At 36.1% G+C, this 26,916-nt stretch overlaps 1 protein-coding gene and 1 pseudogene across 1 annotated transcript in view; both read right to left on the bottom strand.

Moving 5' to 3' along the window:
- DACH2 (dachshund family transcription factor 2) overlaps nt 1-26,916 on the bottom strand; it is a 927,084-nt gene that overhangs the window by 366,702 nt on the left and 533,466 nt on the right. The gene's annotated exons all lie outside the window — the stretch shown is intronic.
- LOC113931172 lies at nt 4,195-5,837 on the bottom strand (annotated as a pseudogene).

The raw sequence follows: 26,916 nt of genomic DNA on the forward strand, positions 1-26,916 counted from the left end.
TGTGTAACAAGAAGTGGTTGCAGCTGAGGTCACAGAGGTTGCTGCCTGTATTCTCTAGGAATTTGATGAATTTCTTTTTCACATTTAGGTCCTTTAACCATTTTGAGTTTACTTTTGTGTATGGTATAAGAAAATGGCCCAGTTTCATTCTTCTACATGTGGCTGTCCAATTTTCCCAACACCATTTGTTGAAGAGACTGTCATTTTTCCCTTGGATATTCTTTGTGCTCCGTAGAAAATTAGTTGAACATAGAATTGAGGGTCCTTTCCTGGATTCTCTATTCTGTTCCAATAATCTATGTCTGTTTTTGTGCCAGTACCATGCTGTCTTGATGATCACAGCTTTGTAATAGAGCTTGAAGTACAGAATTATGATGCCACTACTTTTGGTTTCCTTTTTCAATATTCCTTTGGCTATTCAGGGTCTTTTCTGGTTCCATAGAAATTTTAGGATCATTTATTTCAATTCTGTGAAAAATGCTGATGGTATTTTGAATAAGGATTGCATTGAATGTGCAGATTCTTTTGGGCAGCATAGACATTTTAACAATATTTATTCTTCCAATCCATGAGCAGGGAATGTTTTTGCCATTTTCTTGTGTCTTCCTCAATTTCTTTCATAAGTGTTCTATTTTCAGACTACAAGTCCTTTACTTCTTTGGTTAGGTTTATCCCTAGGTATTTTCTGGGTTTTGGTGCAATTGTAAATGGGATGGATTCCTTAATTTCTCTTTCTTCTGTTGCACCGTTAGTGTATAGAAATGCAACTGACTTCTGTGCATTAATTTCATATCCTGTAACTTTCCTGAATTCCTGTATGAGTTCTAGCAATCTATGGGTGGGTTTCTTTGGGATTTCCACATAGAGTATCATGTCATCTGCGCAGAATGAAAGTTTGACTTCTTCGCTGATTTGGATGCCTTTTATTTCTTTTTGTTGTCTGATTGCTGAGGCTAGGACTTCCAATACTATGCTGACCAACAGTGGTGAGAGTCGACATCCCTGTTGTGTTCCTGACCTTAGGGGAAAAGCTCTTAGTTTTTCTTGATTGTGGATGATATTTGCTGTGGGGTTTTCATATATGTCTTTTATTACATTGAGGTTTGTTCCCTCCGTCCCTACACTGCAGAGAGTATTAATCAAGAAGGGATCCTATATTTTGTCAAATGTTTGTTCTGCATCAATTAAGAGAATCATACAATTCTTGTCCTATCTTTTATTATATGGTGTATCACATTCATTGATTTGTAGATGTTGAACCACACTTGCATCCCAGGAATAAATCCCACTTGGTCCTGGTGAATAATCCTTTTAATGTACTGTTGAATCCTATTGGCTAGTGTCTTCATGAGAATTTTTGCATCCATAGACATCAGGGATATTAGTCTGTAATTCTCCTTTTTGGTGGATTCAAAGTAATGCCAGCTTCATAGAATGAATTTGGAAGTTTCTCTTCCATTTTTATTTTTTGAAAAAAAAACCCCACAAAAATAGGTATTAATTCTTCTTTAAATATTTGGTAGGATTTTGCTGGGAATCTTACCCAATTTCCTACCAAAAATCCTGGTAGGATTTCTGCTGGGAAACCATCTAGTCCTGGACTCTTGTCTGTTGTGAGATTTTTGATTACTGATTCGATTTCTTTGCTGGTTATGGGTCTATTCAGGTTTTCTACTTCTTGCTGTTTCAGTTTTTGGTAGTTTCTTTGTTTCTAGGAATTCATCTATTTCTTCCAGATTGCTTAATTTGGTGGCATATAGTTGCTAATATGCTCTTACAATTGCTTATATTTCTACAGTTTTAGTTGTGATCTTGTCCCTTTCATTTATGATTTTATTTATTTGGGTCCTTTCTCTTTTCTTTTTGATAAATCTGGGTGGGGGTTATTGATCTTATTAATTTTTTCAAAGAACAATCTCCTAGTTTTGTTGATCTGTTCTATTGTTCTTTTTATTTCTATTTCATCGATTTCTGCTCTCATCTTTATCATTTCTCTTCTCCTGCTGGATTTAGGCTTTATTTACTATTCTTTTTCCAACTCCTTTAGGTTCAAGGTTAGGTTGTGTATTTGAGACTTTTCGTGTTTCTTGAGAAGGGCCTGTATTGCTTTGTACTTCCCTCTTAGGACCATTTTGCTGCATTCCAAAGATTCTGAGCTGTTGTGTTTTCATTTTGATTTTTTGAAAAAAATATGAATCAATGAATTTTTATAATTCATCTTTAATTGACCCATTTATTGTTCAGTAGGTTGCTCTTAACCATCATGTATTTGTGTTCCTTCCAAATTTTTTGTGATTGAGTTCACGTTTTAGAGCATTGTGGTCAGAAAATGTGCAAGGAATAATCCCAATCTTTTCCTGTTTGAGATCTGATTTGTGACCCAGTATGTGATCTATTCTGGAGAATGTTCCATGTGCACTCGAGAAGAATGTGTATTCTTTTGCTTTAGGATAAAATGCTCTGAATATATCTGTGAAGTCCATCATGTCCAGTGTATCATTCAAAGCTTTTGTTTCCTTGTTGATCTTCTGCTTAGATGATCTGTCCATTGCTGTGAGTAGGGTTTTAAAGTCCCCTACTATTAATGTATTTTTAGCAATGTGTTTCTTTAATTTGGTTATTAGTTGATTTATATATTTGGCTGATCCCAAGTTAGGAGCACAAATATTACAATTGTTAGATCTTCTTATTAGATAGACCATTTTATTATGATAGAGTGCCCTTCCTCATCTCTTATTACAGTGATTGGTTTAAAATCTAATTTGTCTAATGATTGCTACTCCATTTTTCTTTTGATGTCCTTTAGCATGATAAATGGTACTCCACCTCCTCATGTTCAACCTGGAGGTGACTTTGGGTCTAAAATGAGTCTCTTGGAGACAGAGTATGGATGGGTCTTATTTTTTTGTCCAATCTGATACACTATGTAGTTTGATTAGAGCATTGAATCCATTTACATTCAGTGTAGTTATTGAAAGATCTGCATGTAGTGCCATTATAGTACCTGTAGAGTTTGTTTTTGTAGATTGTCTCCATTCCATTCCCATCCTTGTTACTTTTATGCTCTATTCTTGCTCAAAGGATCCCCTTAATATTTCTTGCAGGGCTGGCTTAGTGATCACAATTCTTTTAGTTTCTATTTTTCCTGGAAACTCTATCTCTCCTATTCTGAATGACAGCCTTGCTGGATAACGTATTATTGGCTACATATTTTTCTCATTTAGCACCCTGAATATATCATGTCACTCCTTTATGGCCTACCAGGTCTCTGTGGACAGGTCTGCTGCCAGTCTTTGTGTCTACCTTTGTCAGTTAAGGACCTCTTGTCCTAAGCTCTTTCAGGATTTTCTCTTTATCTCTGAAATTTGCAAGCTTCACTATCATGTGTCAAGATGTTCACCTATTTTTACTGATTTTGAGGGCGGATTTTTGTGCCCCCTGGACTTGAATGCCTGTTTCCTTCTCCAGATTAAGGAAGTTCTCAGCTATTTATTTGTTCAAATAAAGTTTGAAGTTCTCAGCTTCAGTTTATTTATTCAAATAAACCTGCCCATCTCTCTATCCTTTTCCTCTAGGACCACTATTATTCTAATATTATTTCAGTTTATGGTATTGCTGATCTCTCGAATCCTCCCTTTGTGGTCCAGTAGTTGTTTTTCTCTTTTTCTCAGCTTGCTTATTCTCCATCATTTTTTTTTCTTCTATATCATTCACTCTCCCTTCTGCCCCATTTATCTTAACAGTCAAAGCCTCCATTTTTTAAGATAGAAAGATTTTTCTTTATTAATGATCCCAAGGATATTTCTTTGATACAGGAATTTGAACTCAAATATTTAGAAGAAAACAAGTTAAGATTGCATTATCCTGCAAGTCATTACCAGTAACATACTGCAAAGTGTAACAGCTCGGAAAAGGGGGAGGAAGGCAAGGGGAGTTAGGGAGTGAAGGTAAAGAAAAGGAATTAAGTTGATCAAGTGGAATTCTTTTTTTTTCTTTTTCTAATTCTTGAGAATTATGAAGTCCTTGTAAGCAAAGCTTCTTTCTGCAGATTATTTTTCAAACGTGTACAAAATGGAACCAAAATGGAGAATCCCTTAAGTACCTGAAGAGGTGCAACATTAAAAGCTACAATTATCCAGTAGCAAATGTTCCAGCCTTCAGCTGCCACCCACTTCCTCTTCCTGTTCCTAAGAGTTAGTGGGATGGAAATGTCTTCCTTGTGATTATTTTCATTTCTTTCTTCTTAGCATCTGGACATACACGATACAGAACCTTGAGGAAGTCAGATGATTTTGCCCACAGTAGGGTGTGAATATAGGCCTTAGAACATTTGATGTGGTAGTGCAGATAGTCCCAGAACATGTGGATCGGGTTGATGGTGCCTGGAGCACTGGCATTGGTGTGGCAAGGGAACAGCATGAAGGTAATGTAGCCCATGTTGTCACCCATGGCAGCATTGGTGTCTTCCAGTTCCAGAGGAGGTTCCTTGTGGCTAAAGAGGACCTGTAGGGTTGTGTGACTGATTCTACAGCCTTCTTTGAACTCCTGCATTAATACTTTTCCAATGACCACATCATCATGATTCTTAAACACTGTGCTGAAGACTATTGTGACTCTGTCCTTTTTAGATTCAACATATATGGTCTCATCATCCCTATAATGGATAACTGCCCTGTTCTCTCCTTCCTTGCCTTCTTCTTGGAACTCAAAATATTTCTCAAAGACCGAAGTAAAGCAATTTCGTTTCAACATGGCAGCCTGATGCACAAAAGAATCTTTGGATGCCGGCAGATTTTTAAGGTCATATAGCAAAAAGCCATTGCAACCTGATTCAAGATTTACCAAGAAACTCCCGTACACCTTCTTTAATAACTCATCAGCACCATGTACTTGAAGTTACTTGTAGAATTTCAAAGAAATACTGACCATAATTCTGTTTTGTCTCCATTAAGATTTGACAAGGCAAGAAACAACAAATGTTGGAGAGGTTGTGGAGAAAAGGGAACCCTTTTACACTGTTGGTGGGAATGCAAGTTGGTACAGCCACTTTGGAAAACAGTGTGGAGGGTCCTCAAAAAATTAAAAATAGAGCTACCCTATGACCCAGGAATTGCACTACTGGGTATTTACCCCAGAGACACAGATGTAGTGAAAAGAAGGGCCATATGCACCCCAATATTCATAGCAGCAATAACCACAATAGCCAAACTGTGGAAAGAGCCGAGATGCCCTTCAACAGATGAATGGATAAAGAAGATGTGGTCCATATATACAATGGAATGTGGCTCAGCCATCAGAAAGGATGAATACCCAACTTTTACATCAACATGGATGGGACTGGAGATTATGCTAAGTGAAATAAATCAAGCAGAGAAAGTTAATTATCATACGGTTTTACTTATTTGTGGAACATAAGGAATAGCATGGAGGCCATTAGGAGAAGGAAGGGAAAAATGAAGGTGGGGGAATCGGAGGGAGAGATGAACCATGAGAAACTATGGACTCTGAGAAACAAACTGAGGATTTTAGAGGGGAGGGGGTTGGGGGATGGGTTAGCTTGGTGATGGGTATTAAAGAGGGCACTTACTGCATGGAGCACTAGGTGTTATACAAAAACAATGAAGTGTGGATCACTACATCAAAAAATAATGATGTATGGTGACTAAAATTACATAATAAAATAAAATTTAAAAATGATTTGAAATATGATAAAGGATTCCTTCAAAATCTGCAAATGTGACTTCTACTTCTTCTGATTTGTTATTGGCAGCCACGTTCTTGAATTTGAAAGTGAACCTCTCCTCAATGACGCAGTTGTTCACCTTTAGCAGGATCATGGTGGTGGCTGCCCCAGGAAGGGGAAGGAGAAACAAGTAGAGCCTTCATTTTTTACTGCATCTCAGCAATAGCCTTTTTTATTTTTTTTTATTTTGACCTGATTAAATTTTAGTTCTTTCATTTCTCCAGTAAGGGATTCTCTAGTGTCTTCTATGCTTTTTTTCAAGCCCAGCTAGTATCTTTATAATCATCTTTATAATCATCATTTTGAATTCTAGTTCTGATATCTTCTTATTTCTATATTGATTAAATCCCTGGCAGTGAGTACTGCCTCTTGTTCTTTCTTTTGAGGTGAGAATCTCCACCTTGTCATTATGTCTAAAAAAGAATATCTTACTTCAAACAAGAAGTAAAGCAGAACACAACAATAAACTATATCCTGGGTGTATTTTGGTTGTTTGTTAAAAGCAACTAGATTCCAAAATAAGAAAGAAAGAAAAACACACACACACACACACACACACACACACACACACACACACACACACACACATATATATATATAATTGGATACAATGAAAGGAAACCACAAATGAAATATAAATATACATAATATAAAAATAACTATAAAAGACTTTAAAAAGAATTGATAAAATAGGTGAAAAGGAAAAGAAATAAATAAAAATTAAAAATAAAACTGAAAGACTAAAGAATAATAATAATTTAAAAACCCCACTAATGCTATATAATGTTTTCCCCAAGAACTGACGTTTTGCAGTTCTCTATGATCAGTAAACTTGGTATTAGCTGGATGTTCCTTCTGGTCTTCTGGGGGAGGGGCCTGTTGCTCTGATTCTCAGGTGTCTTTTTTTTTTTAAAGATTTTATTTATTTATTTGAGAGAGAGTGAGAGAGAGCACGAGAGGGAAGAGGATCAGAGGGAGAAGCAGACCGATGTGGGACTCGAACCCGGGACTCCAGGATCATGACCTGAGCCGAAGGCAGTCGCTTAACCAACTGAGCCACCCAGGCGCCCCTGATTCTCAGGTGTCTTTGACTGGGTGGAATTGCATCCCCCTTGACGGGGTTGGGCTCAGTGTAAGTAGTTACAGATTGCACTAAGTGGCCCTGTTTTGCTCCCTAAAGGATTTCAGCACTGATGGGGGGGATGAAAATGGTGATGCCCCGATCTGTAGCCCCAGAGCTAAAAGTTCATGCCCTCATTCTTCAGTGAGCCTTCACAGAAAAGCAGTCTATCACTCTTATCTCCTTGGTTTTCATCTGAACTCTCTATTCACCCAGCCTGTGACCAAGGATTTTTAAGGCATGTGACCCCCCTTTCAAGTCTCCAAACTTTACAGACTCCTGCAGTGTGGATCTGCACCCTTCCTCCTGGGGGAGGGAGGGGATCTCACTATTCTGTTTTTTGCTGTGCCCCTGCTCAAAGAGTGGCCGCCCAACCATGCAGTATTTCCTGGTTCATGGCAACACCAAGCAGAAAGCTGGTGCCTAGATTCGCTGTTTATAGCCTGTTTCCCTGCTCCAATGCTTGAGAACTCTGCCCCACTCAGGCATCCCCATTCTTTTTGTGACCCTGGGGATCCTGAGACTATGCTCTTCCACCTGTGATTCTGCCCCACCTTGCCACCTGAGCACCTTTCATGCAGGAGCTTCCCCCACTGGAGCAGACTTCTAAAAATTCCAATTTTGTACTCCACTGCTTTGAGCTCCCTACCCCCGTGGTTTATCTTACCATATATCAACTTGGATTCCCATCTCTGCACTGCCTACCTTGCAAAGAGTGGTCAATTTTTCTATTTGTATAATTGCAGCCGTTCTTTTTCTCAGAACTCTGGTTGATTTCATAGGTGTTCAGAATGATTTGATAACAACCTAGCTGAATTCCATGGACCATATAAAATTAGGGTCCCCTAGTCTTCCACTATCTTAACTCCTTTCTCCCTACTGTATGTTTTTACTGAATGACCTATTTCCTACCCCAAAGCAAGCAGGAATAAAATTAGTTTAAAAGTAAAACAAAAAAAGATAGAATATTATGAAAAACTATATGCCAACAAATCCTGAAGGAAAATGATAAATTCCTAGAAATATAAATTAACAAGACTGAAACAAGAATAGAAAGCTTGAACAGATTAATAACCAGCAAAGAAATTGAATTAGTAATAAAAAAATCTCCCAATAAACAAAAGTCCAGGACCAGACGGCTTAACAGGACAATTCTACAAAATATTTAAAAATGAGTTATCACCTGTTTTTCTCAAACAATTCCAAAAAAATAGAAAAAGAAGGAAAGCTTCCAAATTAATTTTATGAAGCCAGCATTACCCTCATCCCAAAACCAGATAAAGACACCACTAAAAAAGAGAACTACAGGCTAATATTCCTGATGAACACAGATGCAAAAGTTCTTAGTAAGATTGTATAAAACCAAATCCAACCACACATTTAAAAAAAATCATCGGGACATTGTGAGCAAGATGGCGGAGGAGTAGGAGACCTCGATTTTGTCTGGTCTCAGGAATTCAGCTGAATAGGGATCAAACCGTTCTGAACACCTACAAACTCAACAGGAGATCGAAGAGGAGAGTAGCAACAACTCTCTGAACAGAGAAGCGACCACTTACTGGAAGGTAGGACGTGCGGAGAAGTGAATCCGAGGCGATACTTGGGAGGATAGATGGCGGGGGAGGGGGCCTCCGTCAGCTGCTTCTGGCAAGTGATAGAGCCACGGAACACAAAATCAGAACTTCTAGAAGTCGGCTCTGCGGAGGGACGTCGCTCCAGTGGCTAAGCGGGAGGTGGAACCCTCGCGGGACAGTGTGGTCTCAGGACCCTCGGGGTCACAGAAAGACCGGGGGTGCCTGAGTGCAGCAGAGCTCCCAGGTATTGGAGCGGAGAAGCCGGCTGCAGAGACGGAGCAGAGGCGTGGGCTCTCAGCTCGGGGTTGCCATAAACTGTGATCTGCGGCCCAGGTGGGCCACTGCTCCTCCAGCAGGGACCCAAAAAGCAGCAGATCCGGGGAAACACCCCTTCCTCCCCCGGGAGGAGCGGCACGGGAGCGCACCGAGGGGATCTGCTGGGTTTGGAGACTCCACACGGGGTCGGGTGCCAGACAGAAATGCTCGGTCACAGGCCGGGTGAGCACGGAGTGCAGCAAGAGACCAGGGACACGGGAGTGACTGGCTGTTTTTCTCTGGGGGCCCACTGAGGAGCAGAACCCCGAGTTCTTGCCTCCTCTGGGGCGGAGATTGGGAGGCCGCCATTTTCACTGTCGTCCTCCAAAGCCATACGGAAAGCTTGCAGGGAACAAAAGCTCTGAGAGCAAACCCGAGCAGCTTGCTTAGCTGGGACCGACAAGAGTGGGGCAATTCCGCCTCCAGCAAAGATATTTGGGAACCATGGCAACAGGCCCCTCCCCCAGAAGATCAGCATGAACAGCCAGCAAGCCAAGACCAAGTTTACCGATCAAGGAGAACAGGAGAACTCCAGCGCTAGGGGAATACTGCACATAGAATTCATGGCTTTTTTTTACCAGGACTCATTAGTTTTTCAAAGTTAATTTTTTAACTGTTTTTTTAATTTCTCTTTTTCCCTTTTTCAACCAACATCTTATCAATCCCTTTTTTTAAAAAAAACATTTTTTATTTTTCATTCTTAGAGTCATATTTTATCCCTTCATAGTAGTTACCCTTATTTGTGGCATATATATATAAGTTGTCCTCTTTTTAAAATTTGGAGATACAGTTTCTTCTGACAGATCACAATATACCCTAAATCACTAGTGTATGGCTTTGTTCTAGTCTCCTGCCTGATCACATTCTCTCCCTTTTTTTTTTTTAAATCTTCTTCTTTCTTTTTTCAAACAACTTCTTATCGTATCAATTCCTTTTATAAAATCTTTTATAATTTTCATCTTTACAGTCATCTTCCATCCCTTCATTGTATCAACCCTTATTTTGTACGTATATAAGTCTTTCTTCCTTTAAAATTTTAGGAGGCACTTTTTCCTAACAGACCAAAATACGCCCAAAATCTAGTGTGTGGCACTGATCTATGCATCAGCCTGATCATATTTGATCATATTCGTTTTTTTTTGTATTGTTCTGTTTTTGTTTTTAATCTTTTTCTTTTTTTTCCTTTCTTTGTTTTCTCTTTCTTTTTTCTTTCTTTCCCTTTCTTTCCCCCTGGTTTCAGGTCTTTTCTGAATTGTATAGAGTATATTTGCTGGGGACGTTGTTAACCTGTTAGCATTTTGTTCTCTCATTCATCTATTCTCCTCTGGACAAAATGACAAGACGTAAAAAATCACCTCAGCAAAAAGAACAAGAGAAAGTACCGTCAGCCATGGACCTACTCAATACGGATATTAGTACGATGTCGGACCTAGAGTTCAGAATCATTACTTTAAAGATACTAGCCAGGCTTGAAAAAAGCGTGGAAGTTATTAGAGAAAACCTTTCTGGAGAAATAAAAGAACTAAAATCTAACCAAGTCGAAATCAAAAAGGCTATTAATGAGGTGCAATAAAAAATGGGAGCACTAACTGCTAGGATAAATGAGGCAGAAGAGAGAATCAGCGATAGAGAAGACCAAATGATGGAAAATAAAGAGGCTGAGAAAAAGAGAGAGAAACAACTACAGGATCACGAGGGCAGAATTCGAGAGATAAGCGATATGATAAGACAAAACAACATTAGAATAATTGGGATCCCAGAAGAAGAAGAAAGAGAGAGTGGGGCAGAAGGTATACTGGAGCAAATAATAGCAGAGAACTTCCCTAATGTGAGGAAGGAAAAAGGCATCAAAATCCAAGAGGCACAGAGAACCCTCACAAAATCAATAAAAATAGGTCAACACACCAAAATGTAATAGTAAAACTTACGAGTCTCAGACACAAAGAGAAAATCCTGAAAGCAACTCGGGAGAAGAGATATGTAACCTACAATGGTAAAAATATTAGATTGGCAACAGACCTATCCACAGAGACCTGGCAGGCCAGAAAGGACTGGCATGATATCTTCAGAGCACAAAACGAGAAAAATAAGCAGCCAAGAATATTATATCCAGCTAGGCTCTCATTGAAAATTGAAGGAGAGATAAAAAGCTTCCAGGACAAAGAAAAACTAAAGGAATTTGCAAACACGAAACCAGGCCTCCAAGAAATATTGAAAGGGGTCCTCTAAGCAAAGAGAGAGACAAAAAGCAGCACAGATCAGAAAGGAACAGAGACAATATACAGTAACAGTCACTTTACAGGCAATATAATGGCACTAAATTCATACCTTTCAATAGTTACCCTGAATGTAAATGGGCTAAATGCCCCAATCAAAAGACAGAGGCTATCAGATAGGATTAAAAAACAAGACCCATCAATATGCTGTCTGCAAGAGACTCATTTTAGACCCAAAAACACCCCCAGATTGAAAGTGAGGGGGTGGAAAACTATTTACCATGCTAATGGACACCAAAAGAAAGCTGGGGTGGCAATCCTTATATCAGACAAATTAGATTTTAAACCAAAGACTGTAATAAGAGATGAGGAAGGACACTATATCCTACTTAAAGGGTCTATCCAACAAGAAGATCTAACAATTGTAAATATCTATGCCCCGAACATGGGAGCAGCCAATTATATAAGGCAATTAATAACAAAAGCGAAGAAACACATTGACAGCAATACAATAATAGTGGGGGACTTTAACACCCCCCTGACTGAAATGGACAGATCAGCTAAACAAAAGATCAACAAGGAAATAAAGACTTTAAATGACACACTGGACCAAATGGACTTCACAGACATATTCAGAACATTCCATCACAAAGCAACAGAATACAAATTCTTCTCTAGTGCCCATGGAACATTCTCCAGAATTGATCACATCCTAGGTCACAAATCAGGTCTCAACTGGTACCAAAAGATTGGGATTATTCCCTGCATATTTTCAGACCACAATGCTTTGAAACTAGAACTCAATCACAGGAGGAAAGTTGGAAAGAACTCAAATACATGGAAGCTAAAGAGCATCCTACTAAGGAATGAAGGGGTCAACCAGGAAATTAAAGAAGAATTAAAAAAAAAATTCATGGAAACCAATGAAAATGAAAACACAACTGTTCAAAATCTTTGGGATTCAGCAAGAGCAGTCCTGAGAGGAAAGTATATAGCAATACAAGCCTTTCTTAAGAAACAAGAAAGATCTCAAGTACACAACCTAACCCTACACCTAAAGGAGCTGGAGAAAGAACAGCAAATAAAGCCTAAACCCAGCAAGAGAATAGAAATAATAAAGATCAGAGAAGAAATCAATGAAATAGAAACCAAAAGAACAGTAGAACAGATCAACGAAACTAGGAGCTGGTTCTTTGAAAGAATTAACATGACTGATAAACCCCTGGCCAGACTTATCAAAAAGAAAAGAGAAATGACCTAAATCAACAAAATCATGAATGAAAGAGGAGAGATCACAACCAACACCAAAGAAATACAAACAATTATAAGAACATTATGAGCAACTCTATGCCAGCAAATTAGATAACCTGGAAGAAATGGGTGCATTCCTAGAGATGTATCAACTACAAAATTGAACCAGGAAGAAATAGAAAACCTGAACAGACCTATAACCACTAAGGAAATTGAAACAGTCATCAAAAATCTCCCAAGAAACAAAAGCCCAGGGCCAGATGGCTTCCCAGGGGAATTCTATCACACATTAAAAGAAGAATTAATACTTATTCACCCGAAACTGTTCCAAAAAATAGAAATGGAAGGAAAACTTCCAAACTCGTTTTATGAGGCCACCATTACCTTGATCCCAAAACCAGACAAAGACCCCATCAAAAAGGAGAACTACAGACCAATATCCTTGATGAACATGGATGCAAAAATTTTCACCAACATACTAGCCAATAGGGTCCAACAGTACAGTAAAAGAATTATTCACCATGACCAAGTGGGATTTATCCCTGGGCTGCAAGGTTGGTTCAACATCCGCAAATCTATCAACGTGATAAAATACATTAACAAAAGAAAGAACAAGAATCATATGATCCTCTCAATAGATGCAGAAAAAGCATTTGACAAAGTACAGCATCCTTTCTTGATCAAAACTCTTCAGAGTATAGGGATAGAGGGTACACACCTCAATATCATAAATGCCATCTATGAAAAACCTACAGCCAATATCATTCTCAATGGGGAAAACCTGAGAGCTTTTCCCCTAAGGTCAGGAACATGGCAGGGATGTCCACTATCACCACTGCTATTCAACATAGTATTAAAAGTCCTAGCCACAGCAATCAGACAACAAAAAATCAAAGGCATCCAAATCGACAAAGAGAAAGTCAAACTCTCACTCTTTGCAGATGATATGATACTGTATGTGGAAAACCCAAAAGACTCCACCCCAAAACTGCTAGAACTCATACAGGAATTCAGTCAAGTTGCAGGATATAAAATCAATGCACAGAAATCAGTGGCATTCCTATACACCAACAACAAGACAGAAGAGAGAGAAATTAAGGAGTCTATCCCATTTACAATTGCACCCAAAACCGTAAGATACCTAGGAATAAATTTAACCAAAGAGGCAAAGATCTGTACTCAGAAAACTAAAAAATACTCATGAAGGAAATTGAAGAAGACACAAAGAAATGGAAAAACATTCCATGCTCATGGATTGGAAGAAAAATCTTTGTGAAGATGTCAATGCTACCTAGAGCAATCTACACATTCAATGCAATCCCCATCAAAATACCATCCACTTTTTTTCAAAGAAATGGAACAAATAATCCTAAAATTTGTATGGAACCAGAAGAGACCCCAAATAGCCAGAGGAATATTGAAAAAGAAAAGCAAAGCTGGGGGCATCACAATTCCAGACTTCCAGCTCTATTACAAAGCTGTCATCATCAGGACAGTATGGTACTGGCACAAAAACAGACACATAGATCAATGGAACAGAATCGAGAGCCCAGAAATGGACCCTCAACTCTATGGTCAACTAATCTTTGACAAAGCATGAAAGAATGTCCAATGGAAAAAAAAGTCTCTTCAACAAATTTTGTTGGGAAAATTGGGCAGCCACATGCAGAAGAATGAAACTGGACAATTTCCTTACACCACACACAAAAATAAACTTCAAATGGTTGAAAGACCTCAACGTGAGACAGGAGTCCATCAAAATCCTAAAGGAGAACACAGGTAGCAACCTCTTCGATCTCAGCCGCAGCAACTTCTTCCTAGAAACATCGCCAAAGGCAAGGGAAGCAAGGGCAAAAATGAACTTTTGGGATTTCATTAAGATAAAAAGCTTTTGCACAGCAAAAGAGACAGTCCACAAAACCAAAAGACAACCGACAGAATGGGAGAAAATATTTGCAAATGACACATCAGATAAAGGGTTAGTATCCAAAATCTATAAAGAACTTATCAAACTCAACACCCAAAGAACAAATAATCCAATCAAAAAATGGGCAGAACACATGAACAGACATTTTTCCAAAGAAGACATCCAAATGGCCAAAAGACACATGAAAAAGTGCTCAACATCGCTCGGCATCAGGGAAATCCAAATCAAAACCTCAATGAGATACCACCTCACACCAGTCAGAATGGCTAAAATTAACAAGTCAGGAAACGACAGATGTTGGCGGGGATGTGGAGAAAGGGGAACCCTCCTACACTCTTGGTGGGAATGCAAGCTGGTGCAGCCACTCCAGAAAACAGTATGGAGGTTCCTCAAACAGTTGAAAATAGAGCTACCATACAATCCAGCAATTGCACTACTGGGTATTTACCCCAAAGATACAAATGTAGGGATCCGAAGGGGTACGTGCACCCCAATGTTTATCACAGCACTGTCCAGAATAGCCAAAGTGTGGAAAGAGCCAAGATGTCCATCGACAGATGAATGGATAAAGAAGGGGTGGTATATATACACAATGGAATATTATGCAGCCTTCAAAAGAATGAGATCTTGCCATTTGCAATGACGTGGATAGAACTGGAGGGTGTTATGCTGAGTGAAATAAGTCAATCAGAGAAAGACATGTATCATATGACCTCACTGATATGAGGAATTCTTAATCTCAGGGATCAAACTGAGGGTTGCTGGAGTGGTGGGGGTTGGGAGGGATGGGGTGGCTGGGTGATAGACATTGGGTAGGGTATGTGCTATGGTGAGCGCTGTGAATTGTGCAAGACTGTTGAATCACAGATCTGTACTTCTGAAACAAATAATGCAAGATATGTTAAGAAAAAAGAAAAAGAAGAAGATAGCAGGAGGGGAAGAATGAAGGGGAGTAAGTCGGAGGGGGAGAGAAACCATGAGAGACGATGGACTCTGAAACACAAACTGAGGGTTCTAGAGGGGAGGGGGGTGGGGGGATGGGTTAGCCTGGTGATGAGTATTAAGGAGGGTATGTTCTGCATGGAGCACTGGGTGTTATGCACAAACAATGAATCATGGAACACTATATCAAGAACAAATGATATAATGTATGGTGATTAACATAACAATAAAAAATTAAAAATAAATATACAAAATAAAAAAATCATCCATCACAAATAAGTGGGATTTATTACTGGGTTGCAAGTGTGGTTTTATAATCACAAATCAATCAATGTGATACATCACTTTAATAAAAGAATGGATCAGAACCAAATGATCATTTCAATAGATGCAGAAAAAACAATTGACATAGTACAACATCCATTCATGATAAAACTCTCAACAAAGTAAGGTTATAGGGAAAATATCTCATCATAATAAAGGCCATATTAAGAAAAACACAGCTAATATCATCCTCAATGGGGAAAAATTGAGAGCTTTTTCTCTACATTCAGAAACAAGACAGAAGTGTCCACTCTCACTACTGTTATTTAACATAGTGTTGGAAGTCCTAGCCACAGAAATCAGAAAACAAAAGAAATAAAATTCATCAACTCATCAAAAAAGAAGTCAAACTTTCACTATATGCAGATGACATGATTCTTTATATAGAAAACCCAAAAAACACCACCAAAAAACTGCTAGAACAGATACATAAACCCAGTAAAGTCACAGGATACAAAATCAATGTACATAAATCTGTTTCATTTATATACACCAATAATGAGGCAGTAGAAATAGAAATCAAGGAAACAATCCCATCTACAATTGCACCAAAACCAATAAGATATATAAGAATAAACCTAACCAAAGAGGTGAAAGTCATGTATTCTGAAAACTATAAAACCCTGATGAAAGAACTGAAGAACTGAAGATGACACAAAGGAATGGAAAGACATTCCATGCTCATGAATTTGAAGAACAAATATTGTTAAAATGTCTATACTTCCCAAGCAATCTACACATTCTCCACAATAAACCATGTGCTGGGCAATAAAACAAATGTCAATAATTTTTTTATAAACTGAAATTATGCAAAGTGCATTTTCTGACCACAATATAATTAAGTTAGCAATTAATAAAATAGAAAAAAATTGAGAAATTCATAAATATGATTAAACTAAAAAAAATTTTAAAACATGCTCCTAAATTACCAATGGTGAAAGACAAGATCATAATGGAAATTAGAAAGTCATTTGGTATGACTGAAAATGAAGACACAACACGCCAAATATTTTTAATACATCTAAAGAAGTGATTAAATGGAAACTTATAGTTGTAAATAACTATATTAAATATGAAGATGGAACCACATCCTGTGTTCATGAATTCAAGACTTAATATTGTTAAGACAGCAATACCCTCGAAAGCAATCTACAGATTCAATACAACTCCTACCAATATGACACAGCCTTTTCTGTGGAAATGAAGAATACAATTCTAAAATTTATATGGATTTGCAAGAGGCCCCAAATAGTCAAAACAATCTTGGAAAAGAATAAAAAATATGAAAGTCTCAAACTTACTACAGTGCTGTAGTAATCATAACATCTTGGTACTTCAAAGAGGATAGATATTTACATCAATGGAATAGAAATGAAGCCCAGATATAACCCATACAACTGTGGTGAGTTGATTTTCGATAAGGGTGTCAAGACTATTCAGTGGGGAAACAAAGATTTTGTCCAATTAATAAAGCTGGGAAAATAGAAGCTATCTATAAAACTTTTAGAAGAAATTATAAGGGTAAATAAACCTTGATGGTCTTAGATTTAGCAATGGTTTCATGGACATAACATTGAAAGCACAGCAATGAAAGTAAAAAATAGATAAATTTGAAATAATTATATTGAACAATTTTGTGCATCAAACAACACTATCAAGAGAATGAAAAGACTACATGGAACAGGAGAAAATATTTACAAATCACAAAATTGATGTGAGTCTAGTATCCAGAATATGTAAACTCTTACAATGGAAAAACAAACAAATAATGGACAAAGGAGTTGGGTAGATATTTCTCAAAAAACGATATGCAAATAGCCATTAAGCACATAAAATATGCTCGATGTCATTAGGCATTAGTGAAAATTTAACCAAATCCCCAATGAAATATCACTTCACACCCACAAGGATGGCCACATGAAGAGAAAAATGTGTTAGCAAGGATGTCAAGAAGTTAGAACTTGTATACATTGCTAGTAGGACTGTAAAATGATGCAATTAATATATTTAAATGTCCACGCCACTCAAAGCAATCCACAGATTCAATGCAATCTCTACCAAAATACCAATAGGATTTTTCACAGAAGTAGAACAAATAATCATAAAATATTTATGGAAGCACAAAAGACCCAAAGTAGTCAAAATAATCTTGAAAAAGAAGAACAAAATTGGAGATACAACAATCTCAGATTTTAAGATATACTACAAAGCTGTAATAATCAAAACAGTATGGAACTCACACAACAATAGACCCATAGATCAATGGAAGAGAACAGAAAACCCATAAATAAACCCATGCTTATATGGTCAATTAATCTGTGATAAAGGAGACAAAAATGTACAATGAGGAAAAGATAGTCTCTTCAATAAATGGCGCTAGGAAAACTGGACAGCTAAATGCAAAAGAATGAAACTGGACCATTTTCTTACACCATACATAAAAAATGAATTCAAAATGGATTAAAGACCTAAATGTGAGACATGAAACCATAAAATTCTTAGAAGAAAATATAGGCAGTAATTTCCTCAACATCGGCTTTAGGAACATTTTTCTAGATCTGTCTCCTAAGGCAAGAGAAACAAAAGCAAAAATAAACTATTGGGACTACATCAAAATAAAAACTTGAGCACAGAGAAGGGAACTATCAAGAAAACAAAAAAGCAACTTACTGAATGGGAGAAGATATTTGTAAATGATATATCTGATATGGGTTAATATTCAAAATACATGAAAGAACTTACACAGTGCAACACCCAAAAAACAAATAATCCAATTGAAAAATGAGGCAGAGGGCCTGAATATACATTTTTCCAAGGAAGACATACAGATGGCCATTTGACACCTGAAAAGATGCTCAACATCACTAAACATCACAGAAATGCAAATCAAAACCACAATGAGGTATTACCTTACACCTGTCAGAATTGCTGGTATTAAAAAAGACTAGAAACAACAAATGTTGGCAAAGATGTGGAGAAAAAGGAAACCACGCACACTGTTGGTGGAAGTGTAAATTGGTGCAGTTGTTATGGAAATCAGTGTGGAGATTCCTCAAAAAATTAAAAATAGAAATATCATAGGATCCCCAAATTCCACTAAGGGGTATTTATCCCCCCAAAAAATGAAAACACTAATTCAAAAAGACATGCATCCTATGTTTATTGAAACATTATTTACAATAGCTAAGATATGGAAGCAACCCAAGTGCCCATCAATAGATGAATGGATAAAGAAGATGTGGTACAAACACACACACACACACACACACACACACACACACACACACACACACAGAATGGAACATTACACAACCATTAAAAGGATGAGATCTTGTCACTTGAGACAGCATGGATAGACCTAGAGGGTATTATGCTAAGTGCAATAAGACAAAGAAATATAAATACCATATGACTTCAGTTATGTGTGAAATCTAAAAAAAAGAACAAATGAATAAACAAACAGAAAGCAGAGTCAGACCTATAAATACAGAATACAAACTGATGGTTGCCAGAAAGGAGGGGTTGGGGGGCTGGGCAAAATGGGTGAAGGTGAGTGTGAGATACAGGTTTCCAGTTATGGAATGAATAAATCACAGGAATAAAAGATACAACAGAGAAAATGTTGTCAAAGGTATTGTAATAACATTGCATGACAATAGGTAGTAGCTACCTACACCTGTGGGTGAGGTTAGCATAACATGAAATAAACATCCTACAAAGAAAAGTGCAGAACAAGATAGCTTCCCTGAAGAATTCTGCCAAGATTTAAAAGATGAACTAACACCAATTCTACACAAACTCATTCCGAAATTAGAAGAGGGAACATATTCCTGCTCATTCTAAGAAGGTATTATTCTGATACTAAAATCAAACAAATACATCATAAGAAAATTACAAAAAATATATCTTCTAAATCTAGATGCAAAAATCCTCAACAAAATACTAGCAAACCAAATCCAGAAACATAAAAAATATTATACACCATGACCAATTAAAATTTATCTCAGGAATGCAAGAATGGCTTACCATAGAAAATGACTTAATATAACATAACATATTAATAGATTAATAGACCAAAACCACATTATCATATCAATAGAAAAAAAAGGATTTGACAAATTACAACACCATTTCTTACCAAAAAAAACTCCACAGCTAGAAATACAGGGAACTTAACATGAAAAAGGGCATATTTGAAATCTTACAGAACAACATAATTAATGGTGAAAAAGTAAATGCTTTCCCTGGGAGATCAGGAAAAAGAAAAGGATGTTTGCTATTGCCACCTCTGTTCAAAAATGTACTGGAAAGTCTAGCTATAGGAATTAGTCAAGTAAATGAAATAAAATGCAATGAGGTTGGAAATAAATACATAAAACTATCTCTATCTGGATAGCTGTGGATGACATACTCTTGTATTTAGAAAATCCTAAAGAATTCAATTAAAAACATCTATTGAATAAAGTAGATTGACAAGGTTGTAGAATAAAAAATCAATACATAAAATAATTGCATTTCTGGTGTGCCTGAGTGTGCATCTGACTCTTAATTTCAGCTCAGGTCATGATCTCAGGGTTGTGAGATCAATCTCTGCACTGGACTCATGCGCTGGGCATGGGGCCTTCTTAAGATTCTCTCACTACCTCTCCCTCTGCCTCTCTAAATAAATAAGTAAATAAGTAAATAAATAAATAAATAAATAAATAAATAAAATAATTGTATTTCTATAAACACTTAAATAGAACAACTCATGAAATTGAAAGAATATTTCATTTACAATAGTAACAAAAGAAATACAATACTTAGGAATAAATTTAATAAAAGAAATGAAAATTGTATACTCTAAAAATTACAGCTGTTGCAGCTCAATAAATTAAAATACAAATAGCTCAATTAAAACATTAACAAAGAGGGGTTGCCTGGGTGGCTCTGTCAGTTAAGCATCTGGTTCTTGGTTTCGGCTTGGGTCATGATTTAAGTGTCCTGGGACTGAGCCCCGTGTCAGGCTCTGTGTTTTATATGGAATCTGCTTGTCCCTGTCCCTGTGTTCCCCCCTTCTCTCTCTCTTTTAAATAAATAAAATAAATAAAATATTTTAAAAATTAAACAAAGGATTTGAATAGACCATTCTCCAATGACATATAAATATGGCCAGTAAACACATGAAAACATGTTTAACATCATTATTCATCAGGGAAATGCAATTCAATCCCACAATTACAGTTTTCTGGAAGTCGTCACTCCTATCTTCACAATAGGAAAAACCAAACTCAACAAAGTGAAAATCAAGATTTTTCTTAAGTCCATCAGAGAATTGAGGTCCCAGGGTGAAACTTTGCCCTCAAAATTGTAAAGAAAAATGAATACACAGAATGACATCTTATGAGACCAGAAATCTAGGAAAATAATCTACCATTAGAGACAATAACCATGGTAGAAAGCTTAAACTGCACTTGACAAATTGCCAAAGGCTCAGTAAGACAACCTTGGGAATTAAACATCAATGACAGCCAATCTTAGAGGGGGCTTACACTTTCCTGGGTTTTACCTCCAGGAGACCTACAAGGTTCCCATAGTGAAAATCAGAGAAAAATACCCTAGCACTTTAGGCAGGCAGAGGAGAAAAGTACCCATTCTGAAATATGTCCAGGGTATTTCATTCTTTTAATAAAGAATGCCTTCAGGGAAACTATATTACCAAAGCCTAACTGACTGAGCTTTTACAAGAAACTAACTGACCTGGGGAAGGGAAATACCCACCTCTAGTTACCCTTGAAAAAATATTCCATGTCTAGATATATTTAAGAAGTAGTGTCTAGGGGCACCTGGCTGGCTCAGTCCTTTAAGCATCTGTCTTTGACTCAGGTCATGATCCTGGGTCCTGGGATGGAGCCCTTCATCAGGCTCCCTGGGGAGCCTGATTCTCCTGCTCCCTCTGCCTGATGCTCCCCCTGCTTGTACTCTCTCTCTCTCTCAAATAAATTAATAAAAACTTTTAAAAAAAGTAGTATCCAAAAATACCCAAGTTCCACAAGGGAGAAAAAAGAAAATAGAGACAATTTTAGATTCTGACACCTACAGCAATAGCAAACATTATGCACAGTCTACCACCAGCCAGATAAAAATAAAGCCTCATGCTAAAAGGTCTATTTACCTAAGTTCCTTTATCAAGTACATCTTGTTCAACTTAAACAAAAAGCTACAAAGCACACTAGAAGACAAAAACAAAAGATAAACAAAACAAAACAAAAAAGCCCACCATTTTAAGACAGTGCAAAAGCTTTTTATTTTGGTGTAGTTCTAATAGTTTGTTTTTGCTTTTGTTTCCTTTGCCTTTGGAAACAGGTATAGAAAAATGTTCCTACAGAAATTACTGGTATATTCTCTTGTAAGAATTTTATGGTTTTAGGTCTCAGATTAGGTCTTTAATTTATTTTGAGTTTATTTTTATGTATGGCACTAGAAAATCATCAAGTTTCATTCTTTTAGATGTAGCTGTCCAGTTTTCCCAGCACCATTTATTAAAGACTGTATTTTCCCCACTGAACATTCTTGTCTCCTTTATCATAAATTAATTGACCATATAAGCATGGATTTATTTCTGGGGACTCTTCTGTTTCAGACGATCTACTTTTGTGCGAATACCATACTGTTTTTGATTACTACAGCTTTGTAGTGTATCTTGAAATCTGGACTTGTGAAACCAATTTTGTTCTTCTTTTTCAAGATTGTTTGGCTATTTCAGGTCTTTTGTGATTCCATAAAACTTTTACAATTATTCTAGTTCTCTCAAAATTGTTAATTGGTATTTTTATAGGAATTGCACTGAATCTGTAGATTGCTTTTGGAAATATGGACATTTTAACAGTATTTATTCTTACAATCCATGAACATGGAATATCTTTCCATTTGTTTGTGTCATCTTCAATTTCTTTCATTAATATTTTATAGTTTTTGGACTACATGTCTTTCACCACTTTGGCTAAGTTTATTCTTATTTATTTTTGGTGAAATTCTAAATGTTTTTTTTTTATTTCTCTTCCTCCTACTTCATTATTAGTGTATAGAAATGTACCTGATTTCTGGGCATTAATTTTGTGTCCTGCATTTTACTGATTTTTTTCTTATTTCTAGTAGGTTTTTGGGGGAATCTTTAGGGCTTTCTATGTATAGTATCTTGTCTCCAAGGAGTGACAGTTCTACTTCATCTTTACCAATTTAGATGCCTTTCATTTATTTTTCTTGTCTGATTGCTGTGGCTAAGACTCCCAGTACTATGTTGAATAAAAGTGGCAAGACTGTACATTCTTCTCTTTTTCCTATTATTAGAGGAAAGGCTCTCAGTTTTTCAGCATTGAGTATTATGTTAGCTGTAGGTTTTTAATATATAACCTTTAGTATGGTGAGGTATGTTCTTTCTAACCACACTTTGTTGATTTTTTTAATCATGAATGGATGTTGAATCTTGTCAAATGCTTATGCAACTTTTGAGATAATCATATGATTTATATTCTTAGTTTTGTTGATGTAGTGTGTAATGTTGATTGATTTGCAAATATTGAGCCATTTTTGCATCCCAGGGATAAATCCAATGTGATTTTGGTGAATGATCTTTTAAACATATTGTTGAATGCAATTCTGTGCCATTTGAGACAACATGGATGGACTTAGAGGGTGTCATGCTAAGTGAAGTAAGTCAGACTGAGAAAGACAAATACCATATGATTCCACTCATAAGTGGAATCTAAAAAAAAAAATGAATAAACAAACAAAAATCAGAATCAGATCTATAAATACTGAAAACAAACTGATGGTTGCCAGAGGGGAAGGGTGTAAGGTTGAGCAAAATGGCTGAAAGGGTGAGGGAGATACAGGTTTCTAGTTATATAATGAATAAGTCACAGGAATAAAAGTCACAACATAAGGAATAGAGTCAATGGTATTGTAAGAGTGATATAATGGGACAGATGGTAGCTATGCTTGTGGTGAACATAGCAAAATGTATAAACTTGTCAAATCACTAAATTGTACATCTGAAACTAATGTAACATTGTGTGTCAACTATACTCAAATAAAAATTTTATTTTTTTTAAATAAAGACACAGAGCAAGCATCAAAACCAGACTCAGATAAGACAGAGATTTTGGAATTATCAGACTGAGAATCAAAAATAGCTATGATTAATATGTTAAGGGTACTAACAAAAAGTAGATAAAATGCAAGGAAAGGTAAATAATATAAGCAGAGAAACAGAAATCTTAAGAAATTTGCAAATTAAATGCTACAAATATTGTTTAAAAGCTGTAGAAAAATAATGAAAGCCTTTGATATGATCATCTATAGACTGGACAAGAACAAAGAATGAGTAAGTATGAAGAGAGGTCATTATGAACTTTGCAAACTTAAAATAAAGAGAAAAAAATGATGAAAATATATTTAAGACCTGTGGGAAAACTGAAAGAAGCAACATATGTGTAATGGGGATATTAAAAGAAGAAAGAAAGGAAGAGAAGAAATATTTGAGGTACTAATGAAATTATTGCAGACACCAAATTACAGATTCAGGAAATTCAGAAAACAATAAGTATGATATATTTATATCTGTTGACTATATATAGTCAACCAGGCACAGCAGAGTCAAAATCCAGAAAATCAAAAACAAAGAGAAAAGCATAAAAGAAGCAAGGAAACAAGAGGGGTGGGGGTAAAATACCTATAGTGTAGCCAGGTCAAGATTTACATAAGTCTTTCTTCAAAAACCATGCAAGATAGAAGAGAGTGAATTACAATATTTTTGTGTGGAAAGAAGAAAAAAACCACCAATCTATAATTCTTTGTACAGTGACATTATTCTTCAAAAGTAAATGAAAACCAAAGATTTTGTCAGACAAACACAAATTGAGGGATTTTTTTTTTTAACAGAAGCCTAGTCATGCAAAAAAAAAAAAAAAATGTTAGCTCCAAAATCTGGATCTACATAAAGAAATAAAGAGTATTAGACAAGGAATAAATGAAAGTGAAATGGAATCTTGTATTTTCCTTATTCTTAATTGATTTAGCCCTTAACAGTATTTTCAAAGTAATAATAGCAACAATGAATTTGGAGACTTATGAGGATAAGCATATTGAATGGCAGGAATATTATGAGGCGAGAGAGGAATTGGGAATACTCTGTTATAAGGTAACTGCACTAACTGTAAATGATTGAATATAGTATTAGAAAATGGACTTAGATTAGTCATAATATTGCAAACCCTAAAGTAACCACAAAAATAGCAAAATAAGAGTTATAACTGGAGTGTAAAAGAGAAGATAAAATGGAATCATATACAATGCTCAGTTAAAACCAGAGAGGCAGAAAATGAATGGGAGTCAAAAGTTTGGAGTCAAAAAATAAGGGCAATGGATAGAAAACAGTTACAAATATGATAGATATTAACCCAACTATATCAATAATAACTTTTCAATATTGATGATCTAAATAAACCAATTAAAAGAGACTATCAAAATGAATTTAAAAAGTACATCCAATTATATCTTAATTACTAGAAAACACTTTAAATGTAAAAACACAGAGAGATTAAAAAGGGATAGAAGAAGACATACCATGCTAAAACCAGTCAAAAGAAAGCTGGAGTCATTTCATTAATTTCAGACAAATCAGACTTCAGAACAAGGAAAATTATCAGTTATAAAGAAGGGCATTACATAATGGTAAAGGGGACAATTCCCCAAGAATACATAATAATACTTAAGGAGAATGTGCCTAACAACAAAGCATCAACATATGTAAGGCAAAAACTGGAAGAACTTCACATGGAAAAAAACAAATCCAAATCTTGAAGTCTTGAGACTTCACGATCCATGTATCAGTAATTGACAGATCAATCCAGCAGACAGAAAATCAGCAAGGGTAGAGTTGAACTGAATATCAGCATCAATCAACTGGATCTAATTAACATTTACAAATTCTTCACCCAACAACAATGTAATACACACCTTTCTTTTTTAAGATTTATTTATTTATTTTAGAGGGAGAGAGAGAGAGAAGAGCACATGCCAGCAGAGGTAGAGGCAGTGGGAGAGGGAGAATCTTAAGCAAGCTCCAAGCCCAGCATGGACCCCAACACAGGGCTTGACCTCATGACCCTGAGATCATGACCTGGGCCAAAATCAAGAATTGAACACTTAACTGACTGAGGCACCTAGTCACCCCATATCTTCTTAAACTATTTTGAGCATTTTCCAAAACAGACCACATTCTGAGCCATAAAACATGCCTTAACAAATCTAAAAGAATAGCCATCATATAAAGTATGTTCTCTGGTCCCAATGAAATTGAACAGGAAATCAGTAACAGAAAGATACCTGTAACACCCCAATACATATAATTTAAATAGCAAACTTCTCAATCACACATGGATCAAAGTAGTTCAAGATAAATTTAAAATTTTTATTTTAAACAAAAAAATGAAAATACAATTTATCAAAATTTGTAGAATATGATGAATACAGTAAGGAAGGCTTAGAGGGAAATCCGTAGAATTATATGAATATATTACAGAGAAGAAAGAGATAAAATGAATTATCCAAACTTCTACCGTTGGAAAGTAAAGAAGATGAAATGAAATCCAAAGAAAGCAGAAGAAAAGTAATAACAAAATTAGAACAGGAATCAATAAAATTGAAAACAGAAAATCAATGAAACCAAATTTGATTACTTGATAAGTAAATAAAATTTGTAAACTTCTAACCAGGCTAAGAAAAAAAAAGACAAGACACGAATTACTAACATCAGAAATGAAAGAGAGGCCATCACTACTAAGCTTATAAACATTAAAAAAATAAATGAATATTAAAAATAACTATACTCACAACTTTGATAACATAGGTGAAATAGAAAAACTCCTAGAAAGACAGAAATTGTTACAAGTCACACAAGAAAAAATAATCTAAATAGGCCCATATCTATTAAAAACATCGAATCAATAATTAATAACCTCCTAAAACAGAAAGCAGCAGGACCAGATGGGTCCACTTGTGAATTCAACCAAACATTTAAGGAAGAAATTGTACCATTCTCTATAATCTCTTACAGAAAATAAAAGCAGAAGGAATATTTTTCTAATTCATTCTATGAGGCCAGCATTGCACTAATACCAAAACCAGACAAAAACATTAAAAGAAATAAAAACTGTAGATGAATACCTCTCATAAACATGGATGCAAAAGTCATGAACAAAATATTAGCAAGTTGAGTGCAACAATGTATAAAAAATTATACACCAACATCAAGTGAGAGTTATTTCAGATATGCAAGTTTGACTTAACATAGGAAAATCAGTTAATGTAATCCATCACATCTTAAGGATAAAGAAGAAAAATTGTATGATCATATAAATAAATGCAGAAAAAGCATTTGATGAAATTCAACACATTGATAATAGAAACTCTCAATAAGGTACGAATAGATGGGGGACTTTCTCAAATTGATAAAGAACATC

The sequence above is a fragment of the Zalophus californianus genome, chromosome X (assembly GCF_009762305.2).
Source record: "Zalophus californianus isolate mZalCal1 chromosome X, mZalCal1.pri.v2, whole genome shotgun sequence".
Taxonomy (NCBI): Eukaryota; Metazoa; Chordata; class Mammalia; order Carnivora; family Otariidae; genus Zalophus; species Zalophus californianus.